We start from the raw sequence: 11,344 nt of genomic DNA on the forward strand, positions 1-11,344 counted from the left end.
TTATCATCTATTGCATTTTTACCAAAAATAAGTGTACTTAACCCGGTATTGGATGCAAATTCTATGAGTCGAGTGAAGTCAAAGCCCTCAAAAAATTGTGAAAGAATTAGAGTTCTCGTACGAACTCTTTTAGGCTAAAAAATACCTCACAAAGATTCGGGTTTAAATTGTGTACTATCAAGTTTTCGCTAAATTCTCAATTATCCCGTTTTTATTGCCTTTTCAAAGTTCATTATGGAGATATCATTCGGGTTAAGACTCAATGCCTAAGTTTAGTACTAACTTTAAGCTTTGCACAAATTCCCTAATTTCAAAACCATGACTAAAATTTCTTAATTAGATCATCCCCTTATGTTTCGATGCTTTTATTTTTAACGAAAAATAATGAAACTTTAGTTAATTTCCGAAGGAGGGATAGCGTGTCGGGATAAATTAGAAGAGTCAATAAATTAGTTTAATTATTTTGTGGTTAATTTAATTTTTATTTTTGTTTTTGGTAGTGCAAAACAAACGTTAAGTGCGGGGTTGCACGTCCCTCCGCGTTGTTTAAAATGACGCCTATTCCAAGGGCGTCGCAAAAAGAAATTAAAACAAAAACAAAAATAAGCTAAGGAAAGGAAAGAAGACCCTTAGTGGGCAGGTGCTACGCGAGGCGTGCCCAGGGGGGCGCCTCGCGTAGATAGCGCGTTTATGTTGTTTTTGGGTAGAGACTCAAATACGCGGGGCGCAAGAAGAAGGCGCCCCGCGTGTTTGAGTTTCTGGTTTTTTTGTGTATGAAAATAAAGAGTATGCGGGGCGTACTATGGGGTACGCCCTACGTTGATTTATTATAAACAGCAAAAATAAACGCAAAAATAGCATGAAACATAAACGGAAATTACTAATATAATAAAATAAAAAGATAGTACATCAAAAAACATCAAAAATAATAACGAAAACATCAAAAGAAAATGGAAAACACAAAAAGAAATGGAACTATGGTTGAGGTGGAGGTGGATTGCCACGGAGGTTGAAGTAGGAGGCGAAGGAAGCGGTGAGAGCATCGAAATGAGTGTCGATATGGGCCCGGTCCTCACGTTGTTGCGCCTCAATGGTATCGAAGCGGGTGTCAAAATGGGCCCGATCACGATGTTGGTTATCCTCCAAGATATCCAACCGAGCATAAAGGGCATTGAAGTCGTGAAGGGGTGGAGGACTAAAATTGAGACCCATATCCGAGTCTGAATCCCCTTCCGCATCGCAGTGGGCTGCCCCTGAAGTTTCACCCAGGCCGAAAGTTTGGTGTTTTAAAGATTTGAAGGCGTTCTTGTCCAAGGGCCGGGGTAAAAGGCTGGGGAGATGTTCAATGGCGGCCGCCCCGAGAGTGGAGAGGGCGAAGATGGTGACGAGGTGGCCGAACCCGAGCTTGGCCCGTTTCCGGATTGGTGTGGAATGGAGGTGGACCGCCACATGGTAGGAGAGGTCATAAGTGATCCTGTTGACGCAACAGTAGAGGGCCAATAGTTCGTGCTTGTTAACCTTAGTGGACTCGGACTTCCCCGAGAAGTAGAATGAAATGAATCGGTGAAGGAGTTGGAGAATGGGGTCACGGATGCACGCTGGATGGAGATTGGAGACGTGGTAGTCACCGGACCCGGTGATGGAGGTCCAAAATTCGTGAGCGGAAACACCATCGGGCCAATGGGCAATACCGGCCTCCTCTTAGTGAGTGAAGTGGGTGCGAAGCCATTGAGTGTCAATGGTGAGGGGGCGGTTGTGGAGGCGGGAGTTGATGAGGGCGGCATCGGGTACCTCATTGGAGGTAAGGGTGGTGAAGAACTCTAATACCAAAGCGGGGTACACATGGTATTGGGTGTGAAAGAGGTCGCTCCAATCGAGGGCGTGGAGGCAAGCTCCAAAGGAGGTGCCGAGATCATGATGATCGAGCACGCTTTTCGGGATGTAGGGGAGCTCCATGATTGTAGCCGCACAAAGATTTTGGTAATTGGTGGCTTCCTCCTCGGTTAAGAGATGAAAAGGAGCCCGATATTGGCGGGTAAGCGGGGGTGTGATTTCCCGTTCGAGAGGTGGAGATGCTTGGTGTTGGGTGCGGCCAGAACGGGCACGAGTGGCCCTAGGTGGACGCATGTCGGCGGCTCTCTTTCGTGCCACGGGAATGGTGGGGAATGGAGAAGGATTGAGAGAAGGTGGAAGAAGGTTGGGAGAAACTTGAGATAATTGTGAGGAAGGAAAAGGGGAAAAGGGGAATATATATAGGGGAGAAGTGGGGAATCCAAGCAAAGCTCGGATTCCCAGAGGGGTACGTGGGGCGTAAAGGGGCCACGCCACGCATATCCCTCCCCCTGATGTTATTTTGCGCAAGAATGGTGAGATAATCGCGGCATAAAGGGGGTTACACCATGCGTATCAGACCTCCTGCTCATTTTTTATGACAAAAATGGTGGAGACGCGGGGCGTAAATGGGGTTACGCCCCGCATAGAAGGACGGAAGATGAAGGATTTTTGTGGTTTTTGGTAATTTTTGGATTTTTTGACTTTTGGATTTATGAGTTTTTAATGAGTTTTTAATTGATTTTATGATTTTTATGTTTTATTTATGACTTTTTAATTTTTTATTAATTTGTAATTAAGGGGGTAGTTAATGAAAATTTATTATGGAGGGAAGTTGAAGATTTGAATTTGAAAGGATGGAAATTGATTGGGTGGAAGAAGAGGTGGAGTGTGGAAGTGGAAAAGGTGTATAGGGAAGATGAGTGATGGAAAGTTTGAGAGAGAGGGAGTTGCCATGGGGAGTTGTGATTCACAACTCCCCAAGGATACGCGCGGCGTACCCTAGGGTACGCCCCGCGTGTCCTCTACGTGGCATTTATTGAACTAAGGTGTCAAAGATTAAAATGTAATTGGGGCGCGCCTCTAGGTACGCCCCGCGTAGTGTGTCCTTTATTGAGTAAAAAAGGCAGACACACAACTATGCGGGGCGCAAGGGGTTGTACGCCCCGCATATTTTAAGATTTTTGGATTAATGTGGGATTTGTTTTTCTTTTGATTTATGAAAATAAAAGAAAATAGGAGAAAATAAAATAAAGTAAAAATGAAGATGAAAATAAAATAACAATGATGCAAAATAAAGACAAGAGATAACTTTTATAATACATATAGACAAGTGGTTCGAGGAATTCAAACCGATGCTACGTTTTGAGTCGAAGTAGCTCGACTTTCTTGTATGGCGGCTTCTTGCAAGACGTCCGCTTTGGAGCTTGACGGGTCATAACTTCCATTGTTTAGGAGCGTGATCACCTGTCCGGATTCCCGATTCTTACCCCGCGGATTTTGTTTTGTGTTTGCCGAGAGGGTTCCTAAAGGCCTTTCCTACTGTTGATGGTTCAGATGGGCCACCTGGCGGCTAAGATCCCTACAAAACACTTCGCTATCGGAAAGACGGGCTAAAATATCTTTCAACAACGACATGACAGATTGGCCGTGTACATTGTCGGGGGGTGGAGCATTCCGATTACCGGGCATAGCTTGCGCTTGCCCTAACCCATTTTCCCGATGTTCTTGCTCAAAGCCGGATGGGGGCTTCAACACATTATTACTATTGCCGTATGACAAGTTCGGGTGTTGGTACCGAGGCCTCAATCCGCCGTTATTGTTATTGTGGTGGTGGTAGGAGTTCGGATTAGGATTATACCTTAGGTTGCCTCCTACATAACTTACACTCTCGAAGTCACCGGCGAAAGGGCTACTGGCTTGGCAATTGAGTCCGTCGTGGTCGCCACCACAGTGGTTGCACATTAAGACTTGTGCACTTTTGTTGAGGCTCAGCTAGGCAATTAACGAGTCAAGTTTCTTATTCATCTCAGCCATGGAGCTTTTCGGAGCCTCCTTCTCCACAGCGAATGTTTGGTGTCGCGATGGTCCGGCAAGCCGATCTTCTTGCCACTGTACACTCTTTCTCGCGAGCTCGTGAATGAGCTCGTAGGCCTCACTTGATGACTTCCGAAATAGATCCCCACCTGCAGCGGAATCAACAGTAGCACGATTGGTGGGGGTTAAACCGTGGTAAAAGGTGCTTACCAAGTCGTGCTTTGGGATGTCATAGTGGGGGCAATTTCGGAGTAACTTTCGGAACCTAGCCCAAGTTGCATGAAGGGCCTCGCATTCCAGTTGCCTAAAAGATGTGATATCAGTCCGCAACTTGACTGTTTTAGATGGCGGGAAATAGTAGGAAAGGAACTCCTTTTCGAGCTCCTCCCATGACGTGATCGACCCCGCTTCCAACGAATGAAACCACTCCAATGCCTGCCCTGTCAATGAAAAAGGGAACAATTTTAGTCTCACAGCCTCAATGGGAACACCATTTTACCGAGAGGTATCGGCACACATAAGAAATTTATCCAAATGTTCGTTGGGGTTCTCATGGAGTTCCCCCCCTAATTGACCACATTGTTGTATTAGTTGGATCATGCCGGTCTTGATCTCGTATGTGTTGGCCGGGATTGTGGGAGCGACAATGCCGTTATGATTTTGGGAACGGTGTGGAGCAAGGATCTCCATCATCGTACACGTATCGTTGCCCCCGCGGATGTTGTTCACTTGCAGCCTTTGGTTTTCGTTGGGTTGGTTGACTTCGCCGTTGGGGTTTGCCATTCTTTCTCTATGTAACCTACAAACAGTACGTTCAATTTCGAGATCAATAGGTACGAGAGAATCACTTTTAGATCGGGTGTGCATAAAGTAAAACAAGTATAAAAGAATTATCCACAAGCAAGAATAATGTTAGTAAAAGTATATATAAACAATTTATACAAAAAGAATGCTTAAACTAACAACGAAACGATTTTGTCTAATATCGTAGGAGATTATAAATCCCCGGAAACGGCGCCAAAAACTTGATGGGCGCGGCACTTACTGTAGAGTTTCTTCTAATGACGAAATGTGTATTACGATAAGTGCGTTATGAGTATGGATGTGATCTTCTAAATCCTCTAACTCGACTAGACGCTACAGCTACTTAGGGGCAAGTGTACCCCGTCATATCAAGTAATAATCCGGTTAAGACCGGGTATCGAATCCACGAGATTTATAATTACAAGTATTAGACGACTCGGTTTCGTATGTCATTTAAGCGGTAATTACTTTGGGGTGAAGTAAGACACAACTACACACTATTCCTAACAATTGGTGATACAGATTTATGTAGCTAAAACTCTATGAAGTGGGATGAATATGATAAGTTATAACCATGATAAATAATGACTCTAAATGTATACGGATAATAGTTTACTCTTGCAAAGACGACCAAGTGTAGTGGAACTGACCCGTGAAGCACTTAGACTACGTGATTCCTAGTCAAGGCGTGTCTAATGCGGGGGAATTAAAAACTAGGGCCCGTAAGTTCCGTGGCTTGTCAATTCCTACGGTTTCCGGTTTGTCACTTTCGCTAAGGCAACACCTATATAACTCCCTAAAGATAGCCCGAATGGCGGTGGTAATCGCGTTCTCCTACACAATAATCAATTATCAATATCAAAACAAGCAATAAACATTAAAACGTAAAGGGAAATAGAGATTACAAACCATAAATTATAAATATGGAAAGTGATTAGATGAAATACAACCAAGCCTAGTACATAGTAAGAGTACAAGCTAATTAGCAAGTAAAAAGGGAGAATCCGCCCTTGGAACTAGCTAACTGGACTCAAAGCCGTCTCCTAGGTCGTGGAGGTGGAACTCTCGAGCTTAGTGACGAATGGTGGAACGAAACTTCAATGGAACGTCGGAACAACCGAACAAGCTCTTGAGGGGGAGCGTTTAACTACAAAATCTGAATCTAAATGACAAGAAAAGAAAACAGTATAGTTTGCTCTCTAGTATGTAATTGGTATCTAGAAATGTTCAAGAGCTTTCTATTTATAAACATCAAGCAAAGGCAAGGTTGTAACTTCACAAAGCACAAGTATGGAGCAACATTATTTGGTGCAGAAATCCCATGATATGCCCCGCGTAATGTGGTCTACGTGTTTAGTGTCTCAAACACGCCCTGCATAGCTGAAGTACGCCCCGCGTGTTTGAGTCTCTGAAGTTTTGTTGCTTGAATTGGGGCTTTTACGCCGTGCGTAGCTGAAGCATGCCCTGCGTAAATAAGTCTCTGGACTTTTATCATTAGAGAACTGCCTGGTACGCCTCGCGTATATGGTGGTACGCCCCGCGTATGGAGAGTTGACTCCGGGAGACAATGCAATCTGACTTTCAGGATTAGGCCAATTATTTCCGACATGTGTCATACGCCCCGTGTAGGTTGGCATACGCCCCGCGTACGCTGAGTCAATTCCACATGGCGTCTGTGGATAAGGCAATTATTTCGGACACCATGTTTCACGTCCCGCGTATGGAGTGGATTTTTGCTCCTTTCTCGTACCTGAAATACAAATCTTGTGAGCCGAGTTAGCTTGACGTTTTTTTTCCTAAACTCATCAAAAATACAGAAAATTAACTGAAAGTTCAAAATCTATTTTTATTTCTTTATTTTATCAAAACACTTTATTTTTGTAATTAAACTTATTTATTTTACCCGAAATCATCCCGTAAATCACGCTAAAAGATAGTGGTAAAATACCCCTATCAGTAAACGAAAAATTAAGTTTCTTCAATTCGGAAAGGTATAATTTTATTCCTTTTCGCATCAAAACAACACCTCATTTCATCCTAAAATCTTATAAATATGTTTTAGAGGATTCAAGTTCTGTTACAAATCTTTTCATCTTTGTCAGATCAAATTTCTGATTTTCTTCAAACACCTTTTTTCACTAAGTTACAGAAACCTTGTTTCTTTAGTTCTACACCATGCCTACTAAACACAAAACCTCAAAGAAAAATGCTGCTTCAAGTAGCAAACGCCCAGACTTATCTAAACGATATGGGGCGCCATTTCCTATCTTCAATCACGGTGAAGGTAGGCGTTATTGGAGGCTCCGTTACAAATTCTTCACTGGAATGTTGTATGTGGACGACTTTCTTAATGCTCAACTTGGAATTAGCGATGACATGAGTCGTTATATGGAACGCCTAGGGTGGACAAAATTCGCCACAATGCGGTTTCCTATTATAGGCGACTAGATACTGGAATTTTTCTGTACCGTTCGTTTTGTTAACAAACGACGGGTTCGTCTCAGTTTTTGTCGAGATGGTGAAATATTTACCTTTGGGTATCCCGAGTTGCATGCTTGGTTTGGTTTTCCCCCGAGGGATACAATCAAACGTTATCCTAGAAGAGACATGACATCCACTGATATTTGGAGAATGCTCACTGGATTCTGGCGATTCAATTCTAAGCTCGCCTACAATCAGTCTTTTCACTCCAGTTCCATGCTGTATTTACACAAATTTTTGTGTCACAGTTTGTTCGGTCGCACATTTAGTAGTGTGGTCCGTGACATTAATTTGTATGTCCTTGGGGATGTGTTCCAAGGCAATACAGTTGATTCTTCCAAAATTCTGATGGAAGGTCTTGTTGCTGCGTCTCGATCCAAGGATAAAAAGATTGGATTCGGGAATATTATTTATGGGATAATTCTCGGTACCAAGGGGACTATCAATATTCGATGGAGCGAGGATGAGAGTTTCCCGACTCTCGATTATGAGTTTCTAGAGTACGAAGGACTTGTGAAACTGTCTTTTGCGCAGGCCCTCATTTTCTTTCTGCACCGGAACATTAGGCTTTCGTGTAGTTGCCAATAGATCGTTATAGGGCTAGAAGAATCCCGCTTGATAGGGATGAATATATAGAATAGTTTAGGTTTTTACATTTTATTTTTGTAAATATTTTGTTTTGTGTTAATTTTTTTTTTGTGTACATATGTTTGCTTTAATAAAAATTATATTCATTTTAGTTCAATTCTTAATTTCACCATAGTTATCTATTTGTTCTATTGCTTATATGATCATGGATAAAATCTATACTTAGCACATTTAGTATGGACCAATTCTAATTATTTTTACTCAAATAGATATAACAAATGATTCACATGAACTAATATGGGTTTTCTTAATCCACACATAGATTCACGTTTAATTTTATTCGTAACTCAATCTATTATTTTCAATAAATTAAGTTTTCATTTAATCAATTCAATTCATGATTTTAATTAGTATTAATATAAACTTTATATGCACTTAATATGATTCTTTTAACTTATATGCATTAATGTTTCATTAATTCTTCATATACCATTTATTTACCATCAACTTCCAATTAATAAGGATAAACCTTTGGTTTTCCTTGAAATTAATGTTATTTATTTTAGTTTTAAGTGCAGGTACAGTTTATATTAAGTTCAAAACACAATTAATCAACAAAATTGCACAAACCAAGTCAAAAGGCACCAAATCAGCCACTTTTGACCAATTCTCTATCGAGAATTTATAATTCTCGGTAAATCCAGCAAAAACGGCCGAATTCAGAGCAATTTTTGCTCTGAAATTCGCGTGCCGCGGCCGCGGCTAGGCCATTATCGGTTGCGACACGCGACCTGTAGGCAGAGTAATTCCGGATTTTTGATACATTTTCCAACCTATTCCTATTTCTACTCTACCTCTACATCTCCCTATTTCACCCTATATAAACCTACCTCTTACCCAAACCTCACATCACCTCGCTTTTTACCCAATCACCTACTCTAAACTCTTCCCCAAACATTACTTTTACTCTTCCCAATTTATTCATTACCCTTTCTATACTCTTTTCAATTCAATCACCTACCCCTTACAACTCCCAAACTCATCTTTTCTTTCCTTCTTCTCAAACACTAAACACCATTAACATGCCTAGAACTAAGCATGTTGGTCATAAGCCAGCAGTTACGGAGGCTAATCGCCTTCGGGTTCGATGCGGAGCTTATTTCGATATCGCTTCGGAGGAGGAAGCCGCTCGTTTTACTCACTTTTCACAAGCTGATCGCCAATTTGTGGATATGCACTTCCTAGACTTTGATTCGGTAAGAGAGTTAAATTTCTCTACTCGAATTAATGCTTTCATTGAGGCTTTGGGGTGGCAAGAATTTGTTTCCATGCGTTTTCCCCGTGTTAATGAATATGTGGTGGAGTTTTTGGTCACTTTGACTATAAACAAGAAGAAAACCTTTATTTCTTTTAGGAATAATGGTGTCACTTACACCATTGATTATGAAGCAATGGGAAACATGTTTGGTTTCCCTACTACTGATTTTTATAATATGCCTAAGGATTTTGATAATGCTGCTATTTCGCAAACTCTTTCGGACCAAGATAGTTTTAACTCCAAAAACACTTCAAGCAAGTTGATTAAGGACAATTGTGTGTTCTTCTTTCACAAATATTTGAGTTTTTCCTTGTTTGGTCGTGTTGAGAGTTCAAAGATACAAGTTCGGGATTTGTTTGTTTTGGATAGTTTGTTTAAAGGCTTGAGGGTTGATAGCATCGGAATGCTATTTGATAATTTGTTTCGTGCTTCGAGGGCTACTACCATTCAAATCCATCTCACCAATTTTATCACCGCTATTGTTTTAGGAGCACGGGGTGAATTGGCCAATTATGATATGACCACCTACCATGGGTATGTTCCACTTCTGGACATCTCGTCACTTGAACGGACCCACTTATTGCTTCCTACGGGTCCTCTCATCTTTATTTCATATGCTTCCTGTATTGCCCATCTTCGTGGCACTATGGGTGGAGGAGCTTCAAGTTCTCAATTTGTAGGTACCGAAGAAGGAGGCGAGGCGGAAGGCGAGGCAGATGCCCCACAAGCTCACAACCCCACGCACCTCAAGCTGATGATCCGGTGGATTTGCGGAGGATTTTGAACCAAATCAATTCCAATAATCGTCAAATGAATTTAAGAATTGATGATTTGGTGGAAAATAACATGGTGATGAATGACAACCCCAATACTTTGAGGCGCGAGCATATGTCTACTCGTTATCAGATGCTTTCCTTTTTCCGTCGCCGAAATGTGGAGACTTCACCAACACCTCCGGATTCCTCGCCTCATGCATAGGTTGTTTTCTTTATTTTTATTTTTCATCTTTATTTCTTTTTCTTATGTTTGGTATAATTTTTAATTTTATGTCAAATGTTTTATTTGCTAATATTTTATCTTTATTTCGTATGCTTTATTTCGTGCTTAATTTTCATGTTTTGTCCATTTTTGCACCAATGAGGACATGGTCAAATTTAAGTGTGGGACGAGATATACATATATCATTTTAGTTTTTAGCACAAATACTAAATGCAACGAATAGTTTTTATGCAAATGCAACATATATTGCAACACATTTTATTTTCATATTTTTATAAATTAATCATAAGTAAATATGATTATTATTTTTAGGTTATCATTATCGTTAGAAATAATATTTCTGTACGGGTAATATTTTTCAAAATTTTCACAAATCTTCGACACGGTTTTAAATAAAATTGTCTCGAATGAATGTATTTAAGTAAATAACTTCTTTATTTTCAATCTCTATATTATATCATGAAATTTATGATTCAATAAATCTTATTTTAAATTTTCAATTAGGTTTATAGGCATTAAATTGAACTAACAATTTTTAGCTCGGTTTGATTTCATATTACATTAACACCAATTGAAGTTTTTAAGGAAACTTTAGCCATAATACATGTTGAATTTTAAGTCAATATAGGATGAATGTGCTATCTTTCTTTTTCCCAATTTACAATTTCAATTCATATTTCATATTAATTAATCAATTAGTTGAATTCTTAACTTTTGGCCACGATTGAGACCAACCTTATCACAATCGAGGTATGAAAGGGAAGATAATCAAGTATCGTTTACTTTTGGCCACGGTTGCGACCACCCTTATCACAATCGAGGTACGGAAGGAACGTTTAAAGATAAAAATAAGCGTGTTTAAAGTTTAAAGTAACGATTGCGTCCACCCATGGCATGGTCAGTACCTCTTAAGCAAACACTAAGCAATAAAATATGTATAATGTTACGATCAAGACCACCCTTATCTCGGGCGTAACCAAGTAAATAAATTAATCCTAAGTACTTATTCATTTAATATATTTTATATATTAGTTTAGGTTTGGGAAAAGAAATTTTGTGCTTTGAAATGCCTTGAGACGAAAGACTTAATAACATGCGTGCTTATATCGTCCCGAATGCTTCAATTCAAAATTGGAAATACAAGACGAATGATATATCGTATTTATACTAAGTTAGTTTGATATTTTGCATATAAATTTGTCATGCGAAGCTAGTCTTTTCGGCTTAACTAATTTAAAAGGTAATACCAAGATATATGTTTTATTTTCATAAAGCGATTAGTTAAAG

This window comes from Euphorbia lathyris, chromosome 4 (genome assembly GCF_963576675.1).
Source record: "Euphorbia lathyris chromosome 4, ddEupLath1.1, whole genome shotgun sequence".
Lineage (NCBI taxonomy): Eukaryota > Viridiplantae > Streptophyta > Magnoliopsida > Malpighiales > Euphorbiaceae > Euphorbia > Euphorbia lathyris.